At 44.5% G+C, this 13,684-nt stretch overlaps 1 long non-coding RNA gene across 1 annotated transcript; it reads left to right on the plus strand.

Moving 5' to 3' along the window:
• Positions 1 to 2,711: 2,711 nt before the first annotated feature.
• On the plus strand, positions 2,712 to 4,245 carry LOC149120468 (uncharacterized). Its single transcript, XR_016225635.1, has 3 exons — positions 2,712 to 2,917; positions 3,123 to 3,200; positions 4,051 to 4,245. It is a non-coding gene; the product is annotated as an uncharacterized LOC149120468 (long non-coding RNA).
• The last annotated feature ends 9,439 nt before the right edge of the window (positions 4,246 to 13,684 follow it).

Consider the following 13,684-nt stretch of genomic DNA (forward strand, 5'->3'; position numbering starts at 1 on the left):
CCCTCTCATTGTCTAACTCTGCCTGTCAAAAAAATAAATAAATCTATGAGTGTGTGTGTGTATATATATATACACATATATATGCATATATTATATTATATATATTATATAGTTATATAACATAGTTATATAGTTACATAACATATATAATAAACATAATTATATAATTTATAATAACATAATTATATATTAGAATATATCACATTAGACTATATATTATATATCTTAAATATAATATAATATATAATATAATAATAACTATATATAATATATATAAAATTATCAGCAAACTCAGTAAGAAGTTTAATTTATTTAAAAATTGAATAAATACAAATTAAAGTATGTGTTTTTCATCAGATTCAAAACAATTATTGCAACTGTTGACATTTTGACATATATGAGGCAATGGCCATTGAATAGAATGTGAATTTGCAAAAGAAATTGGTGATGTGTACCAAAAGTCTTAGCAATACAGATTATGTTTATTATATACTCTTGTCCCAAATAAGCACTTCCTAAAAAAATCTTTCTATGGAAAAAATAGGTTTCAGAAGTGTCTATGGAAACTTTTTCTTAGGGAAACTTGAGGATAGAAAAGTAAATATCTAACAGTACAGTATTCATTAAATAGTATATGATAAATCCATATGAAGAAACACACTGTTTAGCTATAAAATATATTTACATTATTAAGCAAAAAAAAAAAACCCTTGCAGAGCAGGATGTATGATATATATATATCCACTATTTTTCTAAAACATGCTTATTTATTTTTTAAATATTAATTTATTTATTTGAAAGAGTTACACAGAGAGCAGAGGCAGAGAGAAAGAGAGAGAGAGAGAGAGAGGTCTTCCACCCACTGGTTCACTCCCCAGTTGGCCGCAATGGCCAGAGCTGCGCCGATCCCAAGCCAGGAGCCAGGAGCTTCCCCTGGGTCTCCCACACTGGTGCAGCACTTGGGCCATCTTCCACTGCTTTCCCAGGCCATAGCAGAGAGCTGGGTCGAAGTGCAGCAGCCAGGTCTTGAACTGGTGGCATTTGGGATGCCAGCATTTCAGGCCAGGGCGTTAACCTGCTGCACCACAGCACCAGCCCCAAAAACATGTTTATACAGATATATTTCCTCAAGCCTTGTGTTATGTGAGCGAAGCCATCTGTTTGACTCACATAAGCGTACCTTAAAAAGATTGTGGAAATGGAATTAAAAGTTAAATTTATTTTGGTTCAAAACATGTTGAAATTTATATATACATGGGTTATTTAAAAAGTTCATGGAAAACATGTATTATGAGAAATACATATTTCAAATGTTATGCACCAACATAAACTTATCTTCTCCTTCTATTTCCCATGAAATTTTGAAATCCATCAGAAAAACATGGTGTTCCTGGGAAATATCTAGCCATTATTTAATATACTGTAGAGATGCTATATCTGCCTGAAGTTACTAAGAAAGAATGTGGTCGTGATTAGACACTTTTTCATTTAACCTCTCTGCGTTGTAACCGATCGTCACATTTAAAGAAACTATTTCCAGGTGTTGTGCAATCTGTGATACCGAAATCAGAGCAGAGAGTGTCTTCTTGACGCGGTGGCTCACCGGCCAGAGCCCTAGGGCCAGTTGAAGGGGCTGCCCGCCAGCAGCGAGTCCCGGGTGAGCGTCTCGGTGGGCGTCTTGCCCACCAGGCGCAGGAAGTGGAGCTGTGCAATGAGGGGCGCCTGGAGCGCGCGCAGGGCCGGGTGCGCTGAGGCTTGGACGGGTACTGGGCGCGCAATACTCCATGAGAGCCACCTGCGCTGCTCCTGCAGCCTCTCAGCGCCCGTGGAGGCCGAGAGCGCCATGACTTTGAGGCACCGGACTCCACCGAGTCCCCCAAAGGCGGCCCAGCTCCTCCACCTGCTCCTGGTCCAGGAAGGCCACGCGTGCTCGGCCGGCGATGGCGCCCTGTGCAGGCAGGGGCAGCGCTAAGAGCAGCCGCGCCGCCAGCGCTCTCACCTGGTCCATGCCCAGTGCCGCGCAGCCGCCGCCCGCACCTGCCGCGTTCGCAGCTGCACCAGGAACAAGCCTCTGTCCGCCACCGCGCCAGCGTCCAGCCAGGAGGGCTGCCAGAGGAGGCTGCCAGCGCTGCAGGGCAGCGATTGCGGGATATGGCCGCGCTGCAGCGCTGCGGGGCGGTAGGAGGGAGAGAGAGAAGGGCAGGGAGAAGACAGCCAGAGCTAGGCTCTCTCAGAGTCCCCACCCCACCCCAGCTCCAGGAGAGCCCAGGTTGGGAGGGAGCCTGGGGTCTTCCCCAGGTGGGACTGGGAGCAGGGGCCTCGCCCTCAGCAAGCAGGTGAGGTGGGAGGAGGGAAACCGAGGCAGGGAGGGCTGGCTGCCAGGCAGGGCAAATTAAGGAGCCTTAATGAGCCCGCCCACCTGGCCTGATCAAATCCATGAGCTCCAGCCTTGGGCCGGCCTCACGCAGGGCACATTACCAGCCCTGGAGGGGACTCGGGGCTGGAGGTGGGGCTGAGTCCTGCAAGGGTGGGAGTCAGCTGTCCAGTAGGAGTGGCCAAATGGGCCCCAAAAGTGCTGCCCTGGTTATAAGCCCCGCCTGCACCACTCCCCCCATCCTACCCCAGGGCCTTTGCACCTGCTCACCCCCCCTTCTTCAAACCCCCACCCCAACTCTTCCACCTCCAGCCCAGGCTAGGGCATAGGCTTCAAATCCCACCCACAACTCCCTCTTTAACACCAACCTCCGAATTAACAAATCTGCTTTAGAGCAGTATTGGCCATGAAGGAAAAGCTACCCTGGTGGCAACTGAAGCCATGGGCTATTTACTGAGGGCCAACTGTATGCAGGGACCCTGGGGCACAACAGTGCACAAGACAAAGAAAGTCCCTGGAGAAGTCATTGGGTTCCAAAGCAAAGTAAGGGGTTGTGAGCTGTGATGGTGGGAAGCCGTGCATGGGGTGGGGGGTGCAGCACGTGGCTGTAGGCGCGCCAACCTGAGGGCCGGGCCAGCGGGATTTCAGATCAGCCACGTGAGAAGAGGGGGCACAGGTGAACCCCCCAAGCTGAAGGGAGTGGCTTTTCCAAGGGGTTCTGTGCCGACTTTATCAGCTTCCCTCACAGACCCAGTGAGGGGGGAGGACTTCAAAAGCGTGAGAGACTGGAGTCAGACCCTGGGAGGAACCGGCAGACAGAAAGCAGGTATGGGGTGCGCATTTATCCTGAGGCTGGAACCCCCTCTACCCCTACCCCGAGACCACCGCCCCCCCTCCCCATGTGGAGCCTGGAGAAACTGCAGGGCATTGGAGTTTAGGGCCGTGCTGCTTGGACTGTGTCTGCCCTGGGCCAGGCCGGGGCTCCAGGGGAGAGAACAAGAGTGGGGTCCCCATGGGCTCAGGCTGCCCAGCTCCCGCCTTAAGCAAACAGAGGCAGGGGTGGGAGCAACGGAAACCAAATAAATGTGTGTATGTGCGTGTGTGTTTGTGCATGTGTGTGCATGTATGTGTGTGTGTCTTTGTGTGTCTGTGTATTTCTTCAGGACTCAGTGGCCAGGCCTGGGCAGGGGGACCGGGCCCTGGCCACAGCTGTAATTGGATTCCTGCGCCAGTACAGGGTGCAATGGCCCTGGTCTTGTGGTTAGCAGGTGCCAACCCCAGGCCCCACCGGCCGACTGCAGGGAGAATGGGGGCCGCTCACCCTCCTTCCGCAGGCAGCGGGGCTGGGGTGCCATTCACCCACCTACCGCACGCCCCCACCAGGCTGCAGCGGGGCTGGGGGACACTCACCCTCCTTCTGCACAACCCCCCTGGAAGCACTTCTTGAGCCGGCAGGACTGGCACTGGTCACGCTGATGTTGGTCCATCTGACAGTCCCAATTGGACCTGCAGGTGTAGCAGTGTTAGGAGCCGATTGTCTAATGAATATACAGGGTGTGTGTTTTTAAAGCCTGATAATTTTAGGCATAACTTTCTCCACGTTTTATATTCCTATATTTTATTTTTCATGTATCCATTTGAAAGGCAGAGAGTAATTCTGTGTGTGTGTGTGGCAGGAACCCAATTCCTTGAGCCCTCCTGTGCTGCCTCCCAGCGTCTGCATTAGCAGGAAGTTGAAGACAGAAATGGAATCAACACTCAGAAGCCCTCATTCCATTGTAGCAAGGTTGTCTCAAGGGGATTCTTAACCACTTGGCCAAATGCTCGCTCCTGCTTACTACTTTTTAAACACCACTCTCTTACATTACATAGGCCCAGGATCACAAAAATTACCAATTCCAATGTTGGCAAAGCCAATGAAAATGGAGCTCTCACAAAGAAAATGAAAGCCAAGCAAATTATTTAATTAGAAGTATTAGCTTGAATAAAATAATACTTTGAGTTTCATGTTTCATCAGGTTAGATAAGTGATGGATTTTCAATATCAATATACACTGAACATAAAAAAGATGTAAAAATATTTTCAACCATCAGTATTACACATTTGCAAAAGCAGTGGATGCTTGAATAGTTCTACAAAAATGTGTTCCAAAATCATGTGATTAGTCTTTAAATAAAGGAAATGAATGTTTATCTCAATGAACCATTTCCAAAAGGGCAGAAATACAAAATAAAGACCCTAACAGGAACTGGATATGACAATAATTATCTTTGAAAATTCATTTTGTTTTAAGAACTGTTTCTGAAAACTGTATTTTTAAAAAAGTAAACAATATTCTAATGGGGAATTACTAACCATGATATAATAAAATATTTTCTGGAATTCTTGATCACAGTTTGAAGCCAGATTTAATTTAAAAAGTTACTAAAGGTGGGAAATAAGGCATACAAGAAAAACTATTTTTAATTTTTAAATGTATCTATATCTAAGCATATCAAATGTCAAAATGAGATTATTGAGAAAACACATGTAAATAGAGAATTATTAGATTTATTTCAAAAATTCTTATTGAATTTTTATAGGCTCTCAAAACTTGATGTAGCAATCTATTTTTTCTGGGACCACGTTTGTTCCTTTGTCCAGGCCTGTTAGCATTATTTGGCAAAGGGTGAACGTTGAGGTACACGTGAGAGAATTATTACTCAGTTTTCCTGGCCAGTTTTAGGTAAGAAATCAGGAAACAACCACAACCACCACAACAAACACCACTTTCTCAAGAGCATTTGCAGATCAGTTCTGCAGACTTCAAACGTTTTCAGGTTTGGAATGTTTAGACTACCGCTCTCATGCTAAATTCTCTGTGGCTTTCTTTCTATTTCTGAATTGCTTTTTACAAACAGAATGCAGCATAAGGGACTGACAGCAAAATACACTGTTTCCCAGATGGTTCAAATAATAACTATGCCAGTTGTTTGTATTTATATTGCAAACATCATATTTTCACCTAAGTATCACTTACCTCAAATGTTAACTGAATAGTTTTATAGAATTGTTTTTTAAGATTTATTTTCTTTGAGAGGCAGAGTTATTCTACAAAAAGAAATAGATATCTTCAATACAAGCATAATTTTAATTCCTTCAAGTGATTGATAGAAAGGCATATTTTGTACCTTTAATTTGAACAGGCTCTCCCCAAAATTAAATTAGATATATTGTTTACCAGTGTGATAAAATGTATCTCACAAAGAGAAAATATGATACAAAAATATAATTTACTGTATTTCTTGAATACTCATATATGTCTTGCTAGACTAAGTTAGAATAGAATCAATATATTTTTGTCAATCTAATTCTGAAATAAAATCAAATAATGAGTAATTTGGAAATGTTTATGAATTATTTTTCAGTTTATTTCTATGGAGGAAGGAGGAATGATGGTAATGTTTCCAAATTCTTCTGGTTAAATGTGGAACAGTTAAAAAATAACATGATATAGTTGTAAGTAGGTCTTAGGAATCCAATGCATGTACAACCATACATGACACGAAATGTATTAAGTTAATACACTCATTGACTTTTTTTTTTTTTTGACAGGCAGAGTGGACAGTGAGAGAGAGAGACAGAGAGAAAGGTCTTCCTTTTGCCGTTGGTTCACCCCCACAATGGCCAGGATCCAGGTGCTTCTCCTGGTCTCCTAGGCAGGTGCAGGGCCCAAGCACTTGGGCCATCCTCCACTGCCTTCCCGGGCCATAGCAGAGAGGTGGACAGGAAGAGGAACAACCGGGACAGAACCAGCACTCCGACTGGGACTAGAACCCCATGTGCCGGCACCACAGGTGGAGGATTAGCCTATTGAGCCGTGGCGCCAGCCTATAATCATTGTCTTCTGATACCTGTGGTGTCCATTCCAATGAAGATTCTGATTTGCTAGCTCAAGGACTCTGGTTGGTGTGACTTTAAAACAACTATTGGATTGATTCACATATGTTAAACATAAATTTTAAAATATATGACTACTTTACTTATTTGTCATGGCAGTTAGTGTTATCTTTTCTCTTTGCTTTGTAAAACACACAAAAACATTAATTTGCCATATTCTTCAAATTAAGAAAATGGTTTACTGTATGATGATGTTTAGATTCTCTTCGATCACCCAAAGATTGCTTTTTTTTCTTGCCATAATAAATCTACAAATGAAAAACTGATTCATTAATGATCTTGATCTGAATTAGCACAGAGCACTTGAGTCTGGGGCACTCTTAGATATGAATATTAAAATCTATAGAAATTAATGAAATCACAATGGGGAGACCAAAATTATTTATAAAGGATCATTTATTAAACATTTTTCACAAAATACAAAGATGGTTGTTCTGCAAGAATACATCACATCTTAAAAAATAATGTGTTTTTACTGAATTTAATTTGAAGACATTCAGAATTGTTTTGTCTATCCCCTTGGGGAGCCCATTTGGCTTTGCTCCTTGTCTGACACCATTTCTAAGAAGGAAGAAACATTTTCTTGTTAATTAAGTCATATTCATAACAGCTTTAATTTTATAGAAATAAAATCACAGTGTCTGCCACAACAAAGCTCTTTCCACAAAGTAACTGATTTGCCTATGATCCTATTTTTTTTTCAAGCTACAAGATAGGACGAATCAAGGAGGAGCTAGGTAAGTTGTATAAAAACTTATTAGCAGCAGTTGATAGTAAATGCAACATAATGTTTGTTTTGTCTGTGGTACAAGAATATGTCATATCAGACTCTATCTACTGTATGTTTCTCTACTTGTACACAAGTAAGCACATATGGATTGTCTCAGAATGACACATGCATAAAAAGGCAGGAAGCTGGCCTGGCTGGCATTATCAGTGCCTATTTTCATCAGCTGAGAGTTTAAAGCAAGTTCATCTTCAACGATTTCATTCTGGAGGCATCTCGTGTAGAAATGTGTCATAATTTGTTCTTGGGTACCCATTTAATTTTTCAGTACAAGCAAAGGCAAACATACCTGCTCACTGTCATACATACAACCAAACATCTCTGACTATTCAAAGAAAATTCACCTTCTGATTTTCATCATGGAAGCATCTTTGATAAGTGGCACTTAGTATAAATCCTCTATAAATCATGCAAAACAGACCCATGATGCCTGAATTTGATAATATTAAAAATCATGGCCATGGCCATCTCTCTGTGAAAACTCTGTTGGGTAAGACTTGCCATCACGGTGCTTCTTTCCTGAGGATGGAGTTGGTCCTGACTGTGTGGATCATAAGTGTGCATGCTCTGAGCTGTGGTCGCTGTTGTGGCTGTCTTCATTGTCCGGAGAGTCCCCTGTTTGCTGGAGCATGGCTGCACCGATCCCTGATATCTCTGAAGGGAACAGGGTTCCTTTCTTCACGTTCACCAGTTCCTTTTCTCAGGCAGCAGTGCCCAGCTGGCCCAATTTTACCCTCTTCCACTTCATCCTCCTGTTCTGGAACCACACTTTCACCTTGGACAAAGAAAGGAAACACACGAAGCAAAACAGAACATTAAATTCAAGTGCTTTCTCCTTTTGGTCTACCTAGGAGAACCAGATTCTCAAAGGCTTACACGAAGACACCATGGAAGAGGAGTAAATATAAAAATAATCCCACCCTGAGTTTAATCAGGTTGCATGTTCGTGATAATAATTTATAAACATTCACAAGATGCACACAAATGATTACCTTTCATATTTAACAACAAAGGGAATTCATGTAGTATTACCTCCCAGTTTTTGCTTTGTGGATTTAAAAATTAAAAATCACAATAATAAAGAGAAGTAGACAAGAAAGGGATTATCATTCAAGATGTCTCCAAGGTATTTGGTTCTGCTCTTGCATGATAAACCTGTGATGGGACCTATGTGGATACGTAGCCAGGAGCTTCAATAGGTTGAATGTTATGTGAATGTTCGTCTTAACACACTAATGTGAAAAAAAAATGTTTCCCAAGGTTGTATCAGTTTAGTTTTCTTATTCATTCCAGGGCATAAAGGTTCAAGTTCACCCAAATCTTTGCCAGCATTTGGATTTACCAGGTTCAACTTTTTTTTTTACAACACAATGACAATAAATGTTATCTTACTGTGCTTTTATCTTGCCTTTCCTGTTTTCTAATGGAGTCAAGTATCTTTGAAGAGTTTAGGATCCAGAGTTGGTGTCCATGTCCCATGTTGTAGCATCAGGAGTCCTGGCTGCTCTGTGTCCAATTCACTCCCTGCTGCTGCACCTGGGAAGTGCTGCCATTTGGGGAGTGAGCCAGTGTATGGAAGGCCTCTCTCTCTCATTTCTCATAGATAAATTAACTTTGTTTTTTAAAAAATAATGTCCCACTGTAGTGCTTCTATGAAATACCTCCATGTATCTGATATGAATTCTTTTTAAAATTAATCTTACTCTTTATGGACTTTAAAATGTCTGAGTCCTAATTTAATACCTTCAGTTGTATGGAAGCTACTATCTTCTCTGTTTGTGCCCTCCCCTTTTCTTGGAGTATTTGTTGATGATCAGAAGCTCTTAATGTATTTATATTTACACACTGTTTCTTTAATGGTTAGAGCTATTGAAGGATACTCTCTGCTGAGGCCACAAATGTATTCTACATCTTCAAAGAGTTTAAGGTTTGCGTTTCAAATTGAACCTGTCAAACCAGGAAGTATTGATTTTAGTATACAGAGGAAAGCAATTGCTTCCATTTATTCTGTGTGAATAACAAGTTATTCTTGGGGCTGGTGCTGTGGTGCAGTGTGTTAACGCCCTGGCCTGAAGCACCAGCATCCCATATGGTGCCAGTTTGAGACCTGGCTGCTCCACTTCTGATCCAGCTCTCTGCTGTGGCCTGCAAAAGCAGTAGAAGATGGCCCAAGTCCTTGGGCCCCTGTACCCATGGAGAAGATTGGGAAGAAGCTCCTGGCTCCTGGCTCCTGGCTTTGAATCAGTGCAGCTCCAGCCATTGCAACCAACTGGGAAGTGAACCAGTGGATGGAAGACCTTTCTCTCTCTCTCTCTCTCTCTCTCTCTCTCTCTCTCTCTCTCTCTCTCTCTCCCTCCCCTCTCTCTGTGTAACTCTTTCAAATAAGTAAATATTTAAAAAGAACAAGTTGTTCTAGGTAGCTTTTTACAAAAGTCACCATTTTCTCAGTGATCACTGTTTCAATTCCATCATAAATAAAGCTTCCATGTAGAAAGTGGCTTCAAAAAGCTCACAGAAAATGGAATTAAATGATAACTTCTTGTGTTCCAAGAGGTTTCTGAGGGTTTTTTTTTTCAAGATTTATTTTATTTATTTGAAAGTTATGCTAATGGAGACAGAGAGAGAAAAACAGAGAAAGAGAAAAATCTTCCATCTGTTGGTTCACTCCCCCAAACAGTCAGATGAGCCCACAACCACATCTGGGTCTCCCATGTGGGTGGCAGGGAGTAAGTACTCAGGGCATTGTCTGCTGCTCTCCCAGGTGCATTAGAAGGGAGTTGAATCTGAAGCAGAGCAGCCAGAATTCAGGCTGGTGCTCCACATGGGGTGCTGGTGTTACAAACAGAGGCTCAGTGCCCTGCACAACAGCACTGGCCCCATCCGTGAGCTTTTGAAGGCCCCTCATATGCACAGCTTTCTGCTCTACTCTGTTCTGTCCCTGGGTCAGTTTTTACCTGTGAGAACATCATATTTTCATTCTTGCTGTAATTTTATACCAGATCTTTGTATCTGATAGGGACAGGTCTGCTTCACCACCAAATATATTTCATTCTTTACACCAAATATATTTTGAATGTTCTGCATTTTCATATTTGAAATAATCTCAATTTCTGTGAATACACAGTGCCAATGGGAATGTGATGAGAAATAACTCAAATTTCCAAAGACATATTTATATCTGTAACCTTCAAATCACATGATTCATAAAAGTTAGTATAAATTCCTTAGACATTTACACAATTCAATACTGAAATTGAGATGATTCTTAACTAGGGATTGTCACTGATTTCACTGCTGGGCTCAATTAACATCATGTCTCATTTATTACCTATCTATACACTAGTCCATTTGACAAAAATAATACAATATAGTAAAAATTTTAGCCGGCGCCGTGGCTCAATAGGCTAATCCTCCACCTTGCGGCGCCGGCACACCGGGTTCTAGTCCCGGTTGGGGCGCCGGATTCTGTCCCGGTTGCCCCTCTTCCAGGCCAGCTCTCTGCTATGGCCAGGGAGTGCAGTGGAGGATGGCCCAGGTGCTTGGGCCCTGCACCCCATGGGAGACCAGGAAAAGCACCTGGCTCCTGGCTCCTGCCAGGATCAGCGCGGTGCGCCGGCTGCAGCGGCGGCCATTGGAGGGTGAACCAACGGCAAAAGGAAGACCTTTCTCTCTCTGTCTCTCTCTCTCACTGTCCACTCTGCCTGTCAAAAAAAAAAAAATTTTATTTAAAGTTCAGTGGTGAGGGGCCAGCACTATGGCATAGCATGTAAAGCCGCCACCTGAAGTGCCAACATCCCACATGGGTGCCAGTTCAAGTCCTGGTCACTCCACTTACAATTCAGCTCTCTGCTATGGCCTGAGAAAGCAGTGGAAGATGGCCCAAGTTGTTGGGCCCTGCACCCATGTGGGAGACGCAGAAGATCCAGACTCCTGGCTTTAGATTTGCTCAGCCCTGGCCATTGCTGCCATTTGGGGAGTGAAATAGCAGATGGAAGACCTCTCTCTCTCTCTCTCTCTCTCTCTCTCTCTCTCTCTCTCTCTTCCTCTTTCTCTCTCTCTCTCTGCCTCTGTCTCTCTGTAACTCTCTGCCTTTCAAATAAATAAATAAATCTTTAAAAAATATTTGATGAGAACTGACATATTATTACTGCTTAGTAATCATAAGGATCACTACATGCATCATTTTACAGCATATGTGCTACATGTGCTTTATTTCTAATACACTTTCCCCTCATGTTGTGAATATTATTTCTGTGTTATGAAACAATTGAGGTAAAGTTTACATGAACATGACACAGATGGAAACTCTAACCCCAGGATTTAAACACCTATGTCTTTATCTGGCTCCAGAATTTGAGATTGTTTGTTTGTTTGTTTTATTCGAATTCTATCTCAAACTCCTGTTTATAGAGCATTCAGGATAAGAAGGTAAAGTACAGGATTGTGAAATGTGTGAGCACCATCCATATGGTGACTCTCACATAATTCCTCCATTTGCTGTGACTGGGTTGGTAAATGGGGCACTATTTTACTGCCCTGTACTTTAGGTAATTACACTACTCAACCTAATCACCGTGTGAGCTTGACAGTGCAGGTTGCATTAGATTTGTTGCACATGAGCTGGGTACTACTCTTGGCTTCACTTCTGAGTTTTTGTGTGAATTTGGGAAAACCACACTTTTCTGTGTCTCAATTTTCATATTTGTGATATTGGAATAATGAGGCTTTCAAGATTCTCCATAGGGATATTTTCTCCATTGACCATTCCAGATGGGGGAAAAAAAACACATAAGTCATCATCATAATCACTGTCACCAAGACTGAAATGTTCATGCAAAATAATCTTGACAGGAAACAAAAAATGGGAGGAATAGAGTTATTGAAATCCATGCTGATGTTCTTCTCTAGGAGAGGAGGTGTCGCTCCCCCTCTTCGTGGAGGAACGACACTAAACCCTGCCTAGGCTTCATATCCGAGTCACGGCACCATTATGTTGCTCCCCCTCTTCGTGGAGGAGCAACACAGGACCTTGCGCTGTTCTTTCGTCTGCTCGGCCCTCCCCGGGTTTGCTGCTGGTTCTTCCCGGGTTGGCTACTATCCCTTCCACCTCCGTGGAAGGGCAGTTCCCCCTGGCCGCATTCCCCACTTCCGCAGGGGAGCGGCACACCGCCGGCCGGGTCTCTCGGGGGCTGCACGGGTGTTCCTTCAGCTAGATGTTCCCCATAGATGTTCCCGGTGCATGCCGTTTCTCTCCTCCTTTATAGTCCTCCTCCGCCAATCCCAACTCGGCTGCCCACACGCCGAGTACGCTGCTCTCCAATCAGGAGCAAGTCCTACAGTTAATTAGTTGAACTGGAGGCAGCTGTGCGGAAGCTGTTTACTTCTCTCCCAGCGCCATATTGTGGGAGAGCAGATGCATAGAATAAGTCTTAATTCCAGTAACAGTCTAGTCCGGTTTGCTCCCCACAGATCCCCCTTTCTTTTTATTTTTGGCGTTGATACGCGCCTGTCTTCGGTGTCCCGCGGCACACACTCTACTCTACTTGCTAGAGTTGCCACAGGCTCTTACAAGTCCTATCAATCAGGAAAACCGAATCCGGGTCCTCTCTTCGCCATTGTGAGGAGGTTTTTAGGCGCTGATGCGTGCCTGTGTTCGGTGCCCTGCAGCACATGCTCTGCTCTGCCCGCAGGGGCTTACAAAACCTATCAGGCAAACCGAATCCAAGCCTTCTCATTGCCGTATTGTGGGGGAGACTTATTAGTGTTGGTTTGTGCCTATCTTCGGTGACCTGCAGCTCATGCTTTGGTCGAGCTGCTTGCTGGCGCTTACCGCCTTAAATCAGGCAGACCGAATCCAAGCCTTCTAATTGTTACATTGTGGGGAAGCCTTACTGATGTTAATTCGTGCCTGTCTTCGGTGACCTGCGGCGCATAAGCTGCTAGCCGCCCAGGTGCTCATCGCCTCACTAATCGGGCAGACCGAATCCAAGCTCTCACATTGCAGTGCTGTAGGGAGGCCTTTCTATTTCTCTATTTCTCTATCTCCGGGCATTCCTATTTCTCCCATTTTACTTCTATCTTCCAGCATTCCTATTTCTCTCATCTTACTTCTAAACTTCTGTTTCTCTTATCCCTGCGGCTTCCCGGTGCCTCGCCCTGCCGGCAGCTTCACGGCTCAGCGCGGCTTCCCGGCGCCTTGCCCCGCCGGCGGGCTCCGCCCCGAGGCTGCTTCTCAGCGGCTCGCCCCGCGGCAGCTTCACGGCTCTGCGCGGCTTCCCGGCGCCTCGCCCCGCCGGCGGGTTCCCGGCTCTGCGCGGCTTCCCGGCGCCTCGCCCCGCCGGCGGGTTCCCGGCTCTGCGCGCACGCTCCGCGGTCTCCACGCACTTCGCGCCCGCACCACGGCCTCGCGCCAACGCCCCGTGCTCTCTCTGCACGTGGCGGCTTCCGCGAATGTTTCCGCCACCACCGGCATTCAGTCCAAGTTCCCCGGACTAACCTGGCGAATCCTGGCGGCCCACGTCTCTGCCTCTGGTTCCAGATCTTCGCCTCTTGCTCCCCGGGGTGACTTGAAGAATTCCAAGAT

This window comes from Oryctolagus cuniculus, chromosome 19 (assembly GCF_051225735.1).
Source record: "Oryctolagus cuniculus isolate XC-2025 breed Fujian yellow rabbit chromosome 19, ASM5122573v1, whole genome shotgun sequence".
Taxonomy (NCBI): Eukaryota; Metazoa; Chordata; class Mammalia; order Lagomorpha; family Leporidae; genus Oryctolagus; species Oryctolagus cuniculus.